Source organism: Saccostrea cucullata, unplaced genomic scaffold (assembly GCF_032062105.1).
Source record: "Saccostrea cucullata isolate Sc308-1 unplaced genomic scaffold, CSIRO_AGI_Scuc_v1 ctg14590, whole genome shotgun sequence".
NCBI classification, from domain to species: domain Eukaryota; kingdom Metazoa; phylum Mollusca; class Bivalvia; order Ostreida; family Ostreidae; genus Saccostrea; species Saccostrea cuccullata.
Window position 1 is genome coordinate 1 of NW_026919134.1, and position 15,325 is coordinate 15,325.

Below are 15,325 nucleotides of genomic sequence, written 5' to 3' on the forward strand. Positions count from 1 at the left end.
AAAAAAAAAGTTAAAAAGTTTCCCAAACTCGAAAATCCTATTTAGGGGGGGGGGGGGGGGGGGGGGGGGGGGGGGAGGGGGGGGGGGGGAGGTAGTGGCCAACTTTTTCAAAGGCAAGTTACCTTCACTTCCAAAATTTTTTTTACTACTTTTACTACATTTTCAAACAATTCCTTCATATCACTATACTATGGTAAAAAGTGGGAAGGCCAACCATCATTTCAATTAACATTTCGTATACTAAAGGTAATGTTGATGAAAAAAGTGGGGGGGGGCAGCCCCCCCCCCCCCCCCCCCCCCCGGATGCTACGTCCCTGTAATTCAGTTAGTATTTAGCTCAGACAGTTTTGAAGAAAAATATATATTTTTACTCAACTTCATATACTGATACACACTTATGAGAGCTATCCAAACCTTAGTGTAGATTAGATGCTCTAACCACTGTGCCTCACGGGCGACCTTCGGTTTTGAAGAATCCATTCAAGACATTTTTATCAAACTTTAGCATCCTGATACATTTTCAGATGATTTTGATCTTCACTTTCCTGTGACCTCGACACCACCTGTCTTTAATTTGCAATTTGCTTAGTATTTAAGAAACCATTTGAGATATTTTTATGTAAGTTTATGCCTATATGCATTATCTGAACGGATTTTTATAATCTATATCGATTTTTAAGATTTCAATTTTTAAGAAACTATTTAAGATATTCTCAACAAACGTCATACACTTATACAGATTTAATGTTGCATTATTTGCTAATATACACTGGGCGGGGCATTTATGTCCTATAGATATATTTCTAGTAAAATCATTATGTAAATCATAGTTTTGAACCTAATAAATTCTTTGGATTCGATATATGTTCAGAAAAAAATTTGACTGAACATATCCAGTCTTTTGGACGAGTCACTGTTACTGACAGAGAAACTTTAAATTCTCAATCGTATTTGTACCAGTGAAACATTGCTCATATAATGCAGGGTGGGGCATGACCTTGACTCAAGTTCAAGGTCACTTAAGATAAGATGTTTTGGGTAGATCTGTGGACTAAAGGAATATCTAAAAAAAACATACGGGAACTTTTCCAGTCGGTAATACACAGATTATGTATTTTTATAACAGAGTTTGTCATTGCTTGTCGCAAGGTCATTTAGAAAGTTCAAGGTCTTGCACATAACATTCCTTTACAGTCTTTTTCCTGTATAAACTCCTTAACAAGCCTCTAGGTTGCTTATTTATTTATGACTTTAGAATTGTTTGACCTAGACTCAAGGTTACGTCTTCCATTCCGTAGCTCCAACGGAAGACCTATTCGTTGCTTTGCAACGAGCTCGGCTCTAGTTGTATGATATATTTTAGATTATTCATGGAAATGTAGACCTGAATTTTGTCAAGTCTTTAAAATACCAACCAGTAATATTAAACAAGAGGCCCATGGGCCACATCACTCATCTGAGCACTATGGCTAGGAAAAAAATACAAATTGGTTTATTATTGAAAAGTTTAAATCCTAAAGTAGTCCCATGACCAGTCATGGCTTTGCTATTCTTGAGAAGATGAGAATTTTCCTATATATTTCTATGTAAAACTTTGGTCGACCATTGTGACCCTTCCCTACCCCCGGGGGTCATGATTTGAAGAATTTTGAATCTACACTACCTGAGGATGCTTCCATATAAATATGATGAATTATGGCTTTGTCATTCTTGGGAAGGAGATTTTTAAAGAATTTTCTTATATATTTCTATGTAAAACTTTGGTCGGCCATTTTGGCCCCGCCCTACCTCCGGGGGTCATGATTTGAACAAATTTGAATCTACACTACCTAAGGATGTTTCCCCATAAGTTTCATCTTTCCTGGCACAGTGGTTCTTAAGAAGAAGATTTTTAAAACATATCCCACCAAATTTTCCTTAATTCCCAATTATGTCCCTTGAATGAGGGCATAGCCCTTCATTTGAAGAAACTCAAATTCCCTTTACCCAAGGATGCTTTGTAGCAAGTTTGGTTGAAATTCGCCCAGTTGTTCTTGTCAATGAGAACGAAAATGTGAAAAGTTTACAGACAGACCGACACCGGACAAATGTGATCAGAAAAGCTCACTTGAGCCTTCCGCTCAGGTGAGCTAAAAAACTAAATTTAGGCATTAGTTAAACCTGTCAAAATGGTGATTTCTTCCTCTTCTTTAGCTTTACATAGTAAAACAGCACATCCTGGGAGACCTGTCAAAATCAACACAGTACAATGAGTAAATATTTCTGTATAGCTTCAATGTCTTACAAGACTAATGTTATTGTATGATATATTTTAGATTATTCATGGAAATGTAGACCTGAATTTTGTCAAGTCTTTAAAATACCAACCCCTAATATTAAACAAAAGACCCATGGGCCACATCGCTCACCTGAGACCTATGGCTAGGAAATAAAAGAAGAAATCACTTCAGTATTGAGTAGTTGAGACGGGGGGATCGGAAATTTTAAACTACCAAATACCCAATGATGCTTCCATACAACAAATGCCTAACTGTTTTTGAGCAGATGATTTTTCCCTATTTATTCATTTGAATCCCCCCTCCCATTGTGACCCAGCCCTAACCGTGGTAGCCCTCATTTGAACCAGTATGACTTTCTACTATCTGAGGATGCCTCCATATCTATATGATTAAACATTGCATTTCTGTTCTTGGGAAAAAAATTCCTTGATACTTATTAATTTCCAATTGTGGCCCACCCTACCCACCCCCTACTTCACATTCATGACTTGAACAAACTTGAATCAACACTACGTAAGGATGCTTACATAAAGATATGACCAATCATGGCTTTATTGTTCTAAAAAAGGAGAGTTTTAAAAAATTTGATTTTCCAATGTATTTATTCCTATATAAACCTTTAATCGTCAATTGTGGCCTCGCCCTACCCCTGGGGATCATGATTTGAACAAACTTGAATCTACTCTACATGAGAATGCTTCAACATGAGTTTCATCTTTCCTAGCCCAAGGGTTTTGGCGAAGAAGATTTTTAAAAGATGCAATTAATTTTTCGCTTATTCATAATTATCTCCCCTTGGAAGAGGGCTTGGCCTTTCATTTGAACAAATTTGAATTCCCTTCATCCAAGGATACTGTGTGCCAAGTTTGGTTGAAATTAGCCCAGTGGTTCTTCAGAAGAAGTCAAAAATGTGAAAAGTTAACAGACAGACCAACGCCGGACAAAATGTGATCAGAAAAGCTCACTTGAGCCTTCGGTTCAGGTGAGCTAAAAAACTAAATTTAGGCATTAGTTAAACCTGTCAAAATGGTAATTTGTTCCTCTTCTTTAGCTTTACATACTTCAACAGCACATCCTGGGAGACCTGTCAAAATCAACACAGTACAATTAGTAAATATTTCTGTATAGCTTCAATGTCTTGAAAACTAATGTTATTTGTATGATATATTTTAGATTATTAATGGAAATGTAGACCTGGATTTTGTCAAGTCTTTAAAATACCAACCCATCATATTAAACAACAGGCCCATGGGCTACATCGCTCACCTGAGCACTATAGCTAGGAAAAAATACAAATTGGTTTATTATTGAAAAGTTTAAATCCAAAAGTAGTCCCATGACCAGTCATGGCTTTTCTTGAGAAGATGAGAATTTTCCTATATATTTCTATGTAAAACTTTGGTCGGCCATTGTGGCCCAACTCTACCCCTGGGGGTCATGATTTGAACAAACTTGAATTTGCACAACCTGAGGATGCTTCCATATGAATATGACGAATTATGGCTTTGTTATTCTTGAGAAGAAGATTTTTAAAGAATTTTCTTATATATTTCTATGTAAAACTTTGGTCAGCCATTTTGGCCCCGCCCTACCTCCGGGGGTCATGATTTGAACAAACTTGAATATACACTACCTGAGGATGTTTTCCCATAAGTTTCATCTTTCCTGGCACAGTGGTTCTTAAGAAGAAGATTTTTAAAACATCCCATCAAATTTTCCTTAATACCAAATTATCTCCCCTTGAATGAGAGCATGGCCCTTCATTTGAAGAAACTTAAATCCCCGTCACCCAAGGATGCTTTGTGGCAAGTTTGGTTGAAATTGGCCCAGCGGTTCTTAAGAAGTCAAAAATGTGAAAATTTACAGACAGACAGATGGACACCGGACAAAATGTGATCAGAAAAGCTCACTTGAGCCTTCGGCTTAGATGAGCTAAAAATTTAAAGATTTTTGAAACCTGTTAAAACGTTGATTTCTTCAGCCTCTTTAGTTTTACATAGTCAAACAGCACATCCTGGGAGACCTGTCAAAACAAACTCAGTACAATGAGTAAATATTTCTGTATAGCTTCAATGTCTTAAAAGACTAATGTTTTACATGAAGTATGGTTTAATTTAGATTGTTCATGGAAATGTTTCATGATGCATTGATAAAAGTTGTCTGATACTCTCAAAACTGTAACACATTTCTTAATTTACTTTCGGATTGTCACAAACCTATTAGTTATAAAGGTAACTAGAAATATGTCCAGAGGACATGAATGCCCCGCCGAGGGTATATTAGTAAAGCAACATGAAAATTTGTATAAATGTATGAAATTTGATCAAAATATCTTGAATAGTGATGCAGTTGAAGTGCTTACATTAGTATGTATCAGCATATGAAGTTTGACACTAATTTCATTAAAGTGAGGTCAAGATCAAAGGAAATGCCAAGGTTAAACAAGAGGCCCATGGGCCACATCGCTCAGCTGAGAAACTTTGGCCATGCTGTTCTTTAACAGATATCCCCCCTTTGTAATACAAAATGTGACCACACCCTACCACCAGGGGTCATGATTTGGACAATTTATAATCTACACTACCCCAAGATCCTTCCACATAAGTCTCAACTTTTCTGGCCTGGTGCTTCTTGAGAAGAAGATTTTAAAAGTTTTTTCCCTATATATTTCTATGTAAAACTTAGATTCCATATTGTGGCCCCGCCCTACCCAAAGGGGTCATGATTTGGACAATTTATAATCTACACTACCCCAGGATGCTTCCACGAAAGTTTCAGCTTTTCTGGCCCAGTGCTTCTTGAGAAGAAGATTTTTAAAGTTTTTCCCTATATATTTCTATGTAAAACTTGGATTCCCTATTGTGACCCCGCCCTACCCTCGGGGGTCATGATTTGAACAATTTAGAATCTTCACTACCCATGGATGTTCCACATAAGTTTCAGCTTTTATGGCGCAGTGGTTCTTGAGAAGAAGATTTTTAAAGTTTTTTCCCATATACATTTGTATGTAAAATTTGGATTCCCTATTGTGGCCCCACCCTACCACCGGGGGTCATGACTTGAACAATTAAGAATTTACACTACTCCAGGATGCCTTCATATAAGTTTCAGCTTTTCTGGCCCAGTGGTTCTTGAGGAGAAGATTTTTTAATGACCCCACCCTATTTTTGTATTTTCTTGATTATTTCTCCTTGAAAGGGGTCTCCGGCCTTGGTTTTAACAATTTAAATTCCTCTTCAACCAAGGATGCTTTGTACCAAGTTTGGTTAAAATTGGTCCAGTGGTTCTTGAGAAGAAGTTGAAAATGTGAAAAGTTTACAGACGGACGGACAGACAGACAGACGGACGACGGACAACGGGTGATCAGAAAAGCTCACTTGAGCTTTCAGCTCAGGCGAGCTAAAAACTGTAGATTCAGTTGTACAGCTCTCATCAGTAAGTATCAGCATATGAAGTTGAAAAAATATTATAAATGGTTTCTTTAAAACTGACTTTTAAAAACACAATTTGATAAAGAGAGGTCAAGGTCAAATAAAAGGTCAAGGTCAAAATTGTTGATGCAGTTCAATTGCTTACATCAGTATGTATCAGCATATGAAGTTTGACAGTGATTTAGGAAAAGTGAGGTCAAAGGTCAAAGGAAACATCAAGGTCAAATTGTTGATGCAGATGCATATCTCTCATTAATATGTATCAAGATATGAAGTTTAATAAAAATATCTAGATTGATCTCTTCAATTAAAACTGACTTAAACACAATTTGATAAAAGTGAGGTCAAGGTCAAATAAAAGGTCAAAGTCAAAATTGCTGATGCAGTTGAATTGCTAACATCATTATGTATCAACATGTGAAATTTGACAGTGATTTAGGAAAAGTGAGGTCAAAGGTCAAAGGAAAGGTCAAGGTCAAAAATGTTAATGAAGTTGAATTGCTCTCATCAATATGTAACAGCATCTGAAGTTTGATAAAAATATCTCGAATGGTATCTTTAAAACTGAGCAAAACACTAATTTAAGATAAGTAAGGTCAAGGCCAAAGGAAAGGTCAAGGTCAAAAATGTTGATGCAGTTGAATAGCTCTCATCAGTATGTATCAACATGTGAAGTTTGATAACACCATCTTGTGGTATGTTCAAAACTGAGCTAAAAAGTGAGGTCAAGGTCAAAGGAAAGGTCAAGGTCAAAAAATGTTGATGCAGTTGCATAGCTCTCATCAATATCTATCAGCATATGAAGTTTGATAAAAAATATCTTGGATAGTTTCTTTGAAAATCAGATAAAAACTTCATTTATAATCATACTTTGACTTTTAATGACAAGTTTATTACTTTAAAAATTGAGGAAAAGTCTTGTTTTATAGTAATGTTCAGCTAGGTGGCGTCATTTGGCACATGGATTATAAATACAGGTGAAGCGGTGGATTTAAGTTAGTTGCAAAGTTGAAGCAGAAGTGAGAACACAAGTGGCTATCAATTGATAATAAGAAGGTAATATTTTTTTAAAAGAATAAAAATATTTAAAGCTTTAGACGTGACTGAATAAGTCTTTCCTGGCTTTAGATATTATTTAATACCAAGAAAGCTACTGGGGGAGCCAGTAAGAGCCGAGCTGTAAGAGCCGGTTAAAAACGATGACATAAGAGCTGAGTTGTTAGAGTCAGTAACTAGAAGAGCCATGTTGTAAGAGCTAGTAAGCAGAAGAGCCGAGCTGTACATGTAAGAGCTGATTGCTTGAGAGCCAGCATCACTTTGATTTTTCTGTACATAATTGATTAATTAACACGAAGTCTAACATTTATTTGTATATATTGCTTAATCATATATTTGTATATACTGAACCTGCCAGGTCCTCAGAAAGTTAACTGAGGGGATTCAGCTGCCTCTGCTAATTGTTATAACATAATTAGATTTCACACTATAAAAACAACAGAACAGACGCATAATGACAGACTCTATATAAATAAGGAAAACAAAGGAAGACAACTCTTGCATTTTACAAACCATGTCAAATTTTCTTCTGTGTCTCAGCAGTGGCACAAGAATATTAAGATATTTCAGATAAAATAACTAACTGGTACCAAGGTTATATTCTTAAATCTAGCATTCCTGTATTATCTGCTTTTTATTAGCCGATGTACACTTTCTAATCATTTTATCCATCTTTTCGAGGAAAATGATTGGAAAGTGTACATCAGCAAATTAAAAGCAGATACTACAGGAATGCTATATCAAAACAATTTTAGAAAATAACCTAGGTACCAGGTGGTTAATTTTACCTGAAATTTCATACTATTCTCGTGCCACTTTTGAGGCACAGAAGAAAATATGACACAGAATGTAAAATGCAAGAGTTGTCTTCCTTTGTTTTCCTTATTTATACAGAATAGCTTATGTCTCATTATTCGTATGCTGTGTTGTCGGTTAAAGTAATAAACTTATCAATAAAAATCAAAGTGTGATTATAAATTAAGTTTTTATTTGACTTTCACTGTTTTCTTCACCAAAGTAAGTCAATCTTGAAATTTATTCTTGTTCACTTTGAGATGAACCCTACTTTCGTTTTCGCACATGAAATAGCCTTTGAACGAAAGAATCTGGGGGCGACTTCAATTCGTACCTGAGTACATACTCGAGTTACTTGAGTTTCAATCAAACTACCATAGTTTCTACTCAAAATACGTCATATGACCTTATGAACTCTACCTAAGCTAACCCAGCCATATAGTAGGATTACTAGAGTTTCGATATGGCGGCATCGAAAGAAAAATCCCGAACGTAGGAATTATTTTTTACTAAATATTATGTTTAGCATCGCTAATCCTTAAAAGCAAACTTCGAAACGCACTTTCTACATGAACACTTTATAATCTATATGAATATTTGTTTATTTGATTAGACTTTTGTGGTTAGTAGTCATAGCGGCGGAATTGAAGCATCCAGTTACTTGTCGCGAGTGTTCAAATCACAATTTTTTAAAGTTCAGATTAAAAATTAGATAAACATATTTTTTCACAAAAACAAAATGAATAGATAAGATGATGAATTTATTTACAGTCAATTAATGTTTTTCCAATATTAATATACTAGTTTTCAAGCTACATGTGTATATAACATTTTAAATGCATTTAGTTCAAGACTACATTACACAATTAAAATGTAAACAAATTCAATCATGGGTAGCCAGTGCAATATGACTGTTCTGTATGCAATAACAGTTAAAAGGAAAGGTAAAGCGTACCATCTCCCAAACCTGAAGACATAATTTTTTGACAGAACAATTAACACGCAATATGAAAATCATCACGTTAAAAATACTGTAAACATATAAATATTGTCATTTGGACAGTGCTGTACAAAGTTTAAATGTTTAGGTAAATCGTACAACTATGAAATTTCCGAAATGCTTACAGAGCGACAAAATCCGTGTGGGCATATAGCTCGCCTTATCCCCCCAGATTCTTTCATGATTAAAATGCTTCAGCATAGTTCAAAAACAAGAATATAATAATAATAATAATAATAACTAGACCTTATTTTTGTCTTTCAACAAAAATGGAGGGCTTTTCGACCCCTTAAAATAAAGAATCTTAAAATAAAAATCAATATTTTTATGCGCCCGGATCGATAGATCCCGGGCGTATATTGTTTTTGTCCTGTCTGTTTGTCTGTTTGTCTGTTTGTCTGTTTATCTGTTTGTCTGTTTGTCTGTTTTATGTCTGTTTGTCTGTTTGTCTGTTTGTCTGTTGTCAACTTTAACCTTGGCCATAACTTTTGAACAATAAAAGATAGAGACTTCATATTTGGTATGCATACTCCACTAATAAAGTCCTTTCAAATGACATCAAGGTCAATGACCTTGTGACCTTGACTGTGACCTATATGCTAAAAATAGCTTTTTCCACTGTTTGTCATAACTTTTTAACCATAGGAGATAGGGACTTCATATTTGGTATGCATACTCCACTAATAGAGTCCTTTCAAATGACATCAAGGTCAATGATCTTGTGACCTTGACTGTGACCTATATGCTAAAAATAGCTTTTTACACTTTTTGCCATAACTTTTGAACCATAGGAGATAGGGACTTCATATTTGGTATGCATACTCCACCAATTAAGTTCTTTCAAATGACACCATGGTCAATGACCTTGTGACCTTGACTGTGACCTATATGCTAAAAATAGCTTTTTCCACTGTTTGTCATAACTTTTGAACCATAGGAGATAGGGATTTCATATTTGGTATGCATACTCCACCGATAAAGTCCTTTCAAACGAAGGCAAGGTCAATGATCTTGTGACCTTGACTGTGACCTATATACTAAAAATAGCTCTTTACACTTTTTGCCATAACTTTTGAACCATAGGAGATAGGGACTTCATATTTAGTATGCATACTCCACTGATTAAGTTCTTTCGAATGACACTATGATCAATGACCTTGTGACCTTGACTGTGATCAATATGCTAAAAATAGATTTTTTTAACTTTGTTGCCGCCGGGCGCATAGTGTTTCACAAACACATCTTGTTTAATAAAAAAAATCTTATAATACAATATTGGAAAAGTTCTTTTGAGATTAATATTTGATTGGAAACATAACAATTCTTTTTGAACATCAGTGTGTACTCAAAGAGACATAACCCTTTCGTGATTATTAAACAATTTCGAAAATGTACTGTTTTTCAATCCACTAAAACTCCAATAAGGGCTTAAAAAGTGACCCCATGGCCCATACTTTTTAAACTGTACTCTTTATACCTCATGTAATGTCAAATTAGTTTGAAGATTGGTTTAGAATTAGATATGTTACAGAGAAAAAACCGTTTTCTGTACTGACCCCTAAAATCCTTTCTATTTTAGGGATTTTTATTTTGAAGACCTTAGAACCTGGAGACAATGCTAGAGTCAGTATTCAAATGAAATTTCACAAGAATTGCTTGCCTAGCTTTTGAGATAATGGAACAATCATGATTTCAAAATTAACATAGAAATCTCCATAGGCAATTTTAAGGTACTTATAAAACCGAAAGTACACCTCATATGCATACAAAAATTGAAATATAGAGAGCATATCAGACTCCAAACAGGTTGACAAAGGGAGATAACTCTTGCACAATTATTTTTGAAAATACTTGAAAATATAAAATTTCAGGTCTCTAAAAGTCCTTTAAGGAGTCAAAAAGTGACCCCACGGCCCAAAATTCTCAAATTGTTCTTTTTATGCTTATGCTTATGCTTAAGTCAAATCTGAAAACTATTTGAAAATTCATTGAAAAATAAAAAAAGTTACAGGCAAAGGTCTGATTTCAATGTTGGCCCCTAAAAATCCCCTATTTTCAAAAATATCAATTTAATAATTTGATGAAGTCTGAACAGTATCAGATTAATTCTGCATACAAAATATTACAAGAAAATGTTGAATACTGTAAGAGATAATGTTCCATGATTAATTTAGCGTGATATCAAACTTAACATAGAAATCTCCATAGGCAATTTTAAGGGACTCATAAAACCGGAAGTACTTTTCATATGCATACCAAAATTAAAACATAGACAGCATATAAGATTCCAAACAGGTGGGCAAAGGGAGATAACTCTTTACAAATATTTTCCAAAAGACTTAAAAATGCAATATTTCAGGTCTCTAAAACTCCTATAAGGAGTCAAAAAGTGACCCCACGGACCATATTTTTTAGAATGTCCTTTTTATGCTTAAGTCAAATCTGAAAACTGTTTGAAAATTCATTGAGAAATAAAAAAGTTACAGGCAAAGGTCTGTTTTCAAGTTGGCCCCTAAAAATCCCTTATTTTCCCGATTTTCATTTTCAGGGTATTTTCAGGTATGAACATTATCAAGGTCATTCTAAGTTTAAAATTTCACGAGAAAAGTATCATTACTTTAAGAGAAAACGTACCATGCGTGATTACGAATTAACATAGAACTCCCATAGACAATTTTCAAAGACCCATAAAACCGGAAGTTCTCCTCTGATTGATATGAATCGTACAGAATATATTTTACTAATTAGTTCAAACATATTTCTATGCTCAAAATAGTTTTTGGAACGTTTTTGTGACTTTTGAAAAAAATCACCCCCCTTCTGCAATGCTTGAAGTCTTATATCTCGAAAAATCTCTGTGGTCAAAAACGCTTATGCAATTTTTTTTAATAGAACTTGAACTTCAAAACTTGTATTTTTCTGTTTTGGAGCTTAGGCATTTAAAATAAGAAAGATTTGGGCGTTTTAAGGAATTTTTGTTTTTCTTTTCTAGAAACCGGAAGTGACGTATCCAGGAAACCAAAACCTTACATTCCGTAGACCTTTGCATGATCTTTAAGATGGTCATAAAATAAAATGTATATTTGAAAAGGATCTCCTTGAATCTGTGACAGAAAAGTGTTCAGAAAAAGAATAATAAACTAGATCTTTTTGTCGTTCAACAAAAATGGAGGGCTTTTCGACCCCTAAAAAGAAGAATCTTATATTACACATTTAAAAAAAACCCAAATAGTACAATATCGCAAAAGTTCTTTTGAAATCAATACTGAATTGAAAACATAACGATTCTTTTTGTCCACCAGTGTTTACTCAAAGAGAAATAACTCTTCCATCAATATTTAAAACATACGAAAATGTACTGTTTTTCAATCCACTAAAACTCCTATAAGGGGTCAAAAAATGACCGCACGGGCAATATTTCTTAAACTGCACTCTGTATGCTTAATGCCAAACCAAAATTAGTTTGAAGATTGCTTAAGAAATAAAAAAGTTACGGAGAAAAGGCTGTTTTCTGAATTGACCCCTAAAGTCCCTTCTCTTTAAGGGATTTTTTTTTTCATGACCTTACCAACTGGAGACAATGATGGAGTCATTATTCATGTTAAATATCAAGTGCATTGCTTGATTCCCTTTTGATATATGGGACATTGTATGATTTCATATTTAACATAGAAATCTCCATAGACAATTTTAAGGGACTCATCAAACCGGAAGTACTCTTCATATGCATATCAAATTTGAAACATAGAAAGCGTATTAATCTCCAAACAGGTTGAAAAAGGGAGATAACTCTTGCATCTTTATTTTTAAAATTACTTAAAAATACATAATTTCAGGTCTCTAAAACATCCATAAGGGATCAAAAAGTGACCCCACGGACCATTATTTTTAAATTGCCCTTTTTATCCTTAACTCAAAACCGAAATAAGTTTGATGATCTATGGACGAGAAAAAAAAGTAATGTACAAAAAACTTATTTTTGTACTGATCCCTTAAATCCCTTTTATTCTAAGAAATTTTATTTTCATGACCTAAACACCAAAAGGCAATGCTAAAGAAATTTTTCATGTGAAATATCATGAGACTTGCTTGCTTCCCGTTGAAAATAATGGACATTACATAATTTCAAATTTTACATAGAAATCTCCATAGGCAATTTTAAGGTATTTATAAAACCGGAAGTACTCTACAGATCCATACCAAACTTGAATCATAGAGAGCATATTAGACTCCAAACAGTTTGACATAGGGAGATAACTCTTGCACAGTTATTTTTGAAAATACATAAAAATACAAAATTTCATGACTCTAAAAGTCCTTTAAGGGGTTAAAAAGTGACCCCACGGACCATAATTTTTAAATTGTACTTTTTATGCTAAACTCAAAACTGAAATAAGTTTGAAGATTGGTTGACAAATAAAAAAGTTACAGGGAAAAAACTATTTTTAGATTTGACCCCTAAAAATCCCTAATTTTTATGGATTTGGTTTTCATAGCTCTTTCACCTGAAGACAAAAATAAATCAATTATTCCCTGTAAATATTACAAGAATCACCTGCTCTGCTTCTGAGATAATGGAACATTTATGAGTTTTTTTTTACTATAGAAACTCCCTTAGACAATTTTAAAGCCTTATAGAACCGGAAGTTCTGCTCCGATGGACATGATACTAACATTATAGCCTTTAATTACTTTGATTAACAGTATGTAATCATCAAAATAAATTTCCGACAATGTTTTCAAAATTTTTCATTTCTATCCCCCCTTTTCTTAACTTTGGAGCCTTATAACACAAAAATATACGATAGGTGCAAAAACAGTAACGATGACTTTTTTGTAGATATTACTTTGAGGAATACATTCCTAAATTTTGAAAGAAATTGCATGTAAAATAAGGAACGTCTTAGGCTTTAAAAAAAAATTTAGTTTCTGACTTATAAATACCGGAAGTGACGTTTACGGAAGTACAAAACCTAACATACACAAGATATTTAAAAGTTCTTTTTAATGGTTATAAAGGTAAATACATATGTTCAAAGACTTTCTTTATATCCATGACAAAAAAAGCGCTAAGAAATAAAATAATAATAAAAAAGACGAAAACAATAGGTCTTTTCGACAAAAGTCGAAAAGCCCTAAAAAGACGAAAACAATAGGTCTTTTCGACAAAAGTCGAAAAGCCCTAATAATATTAATACTTTATCTAGAGAAGGTTACCCGATTAGTGTGAACACTAGTCTTCCTCGGGGCCGTTCTTTAAAAACACATATACAATGCATATATGCCTTTTATTAAGAAAATGTCACCAAAAATTCATTTTTTTCTAAAAAACAAAAAATTCACCATGGATCGAACATTATTTACCATGCATCGGACAGACCGTATTTCGACAGAAAAATATCACACCTTTATCACAATACTTCAAAATCCTTGATATGGATATAATTTTATATTCTATCTAAGAAATAACCTAAGAAATAAATTTATTTGACGATATCGTTGCACAAATATGGAAAGATTCAAGATACCTTACTCAGCCTTAGAAAGGCTTTAAAATGCTTGTAATGCGGTAATTCGCGCCTTTTTCTAATGCATTAAAATACTCTGGTTTGTAGAAATCAATTGAGTCAGATTCTAGACGTGATATATCGATAACTTCTATCTTGACTGTAAATTTAGAGTTTTTATTTTCCATTTCCGCAAAAAACAACTGTCAGTTGGGTTCTGTATGAAAATGGTAGTGATTAACTTTGCATCAGAAAGTGTCCGATCAGGATGCATGGCTAATTTGTGTCCGATGTACGGTGAAATGAGTATACTAGTAAAAACCAGCTCTAATAAGAATTAATCAAAAATTGAAGTGAAATTTCTTTATAATTTATGTAAAATTACCAATCCCCGACAAAATCCACCAAAGTCCGACTCGTTCCGTGGAAGTCGAATTTAAAAGAACGATAACTCTTAAAAATTGCAAAATCATAAATTTCAGGTTATTCCCCTTTGATGATGTAAAATATGAAGTAACTTCAAGGCCATTTGCGGGGTATTTTTATTACAACATGATAAACACAATCAGTATCATTGAAAAATTTAAATCTTCATCTTTATGACAGAAACAAATAAATACACAGATTGAACTCTTTAGTTGAAAGAGAGTTTATTGCCTAAATTTGTCCGAAGCAAGGTATGTGTCCGATGCATGGTGAACTCTTACTCACCCTAATACTCAGTACACAAAATACACCATCCTGAAACCAAGCGCCTATGTACTTTCCCCCACTATATATTGTCAAACTTCCTAAAATTATTTTCGAACGAGTTGTTGAAAATCGACGAAATCGACTTCTTCCTGCCAAGATCAGCTGTGTGTGACGGAGTAATAGAGAAATGTTTGAAAACAAGAGAAAGCGACGGAATGATGCTGGATAAAAGCTTGCAAATATTTTATTTCAATCAATTAGAGTACTCGATGCTGATAAACAGCCCAGTATACCCCAATCTCCCATGCAGAGTTGTCGTTCGTTGCTCTCTCAGACACCTCTGCAATGGGCTCACGTCAAGATTTTTGACATAACGTTTAAAACGTGAATTTTGCAAGATTTTTTTTCAAATTAAACTGATAGTTCTTTATAGATTTAGTAAAAATCTATCTCAAAACTCAGACATAACCACAGATATTGAATTATAATGAATTAAAACATACGCACTATTTCTCGTGTTTATCACTGTGATATACGTGAGCCAACGACAGAGGTGAATGTTTG

The 15,325-nt window shown here is 34.0% G+C and overlaps 1 long non-coding RNA gene across 1 annotated transcript; it reads right to left on the reverse strand.

The window, feature by feature from the left end:
* Positions 1-2,068: 2,068 nt before the first annotated feature.
* On the reverse strand, positions 2,069-5,294 carry LOC134279849 (uncharacterized). Its single transcript, XR_009994775.1, has 3 exons — positions 4,237-5,294; positions 3,298-3,363; positions 2,069-2,226 (listed from the first exon to the last, which is right to left on the reverse strand). It is a non-coding gene; the product is annotated as an uncharacterized LOC134279849 (long non-coding RNA).
* Between the last annotated feature and the right edge of the window lie 10,031 nt (positions 5,295-15,325).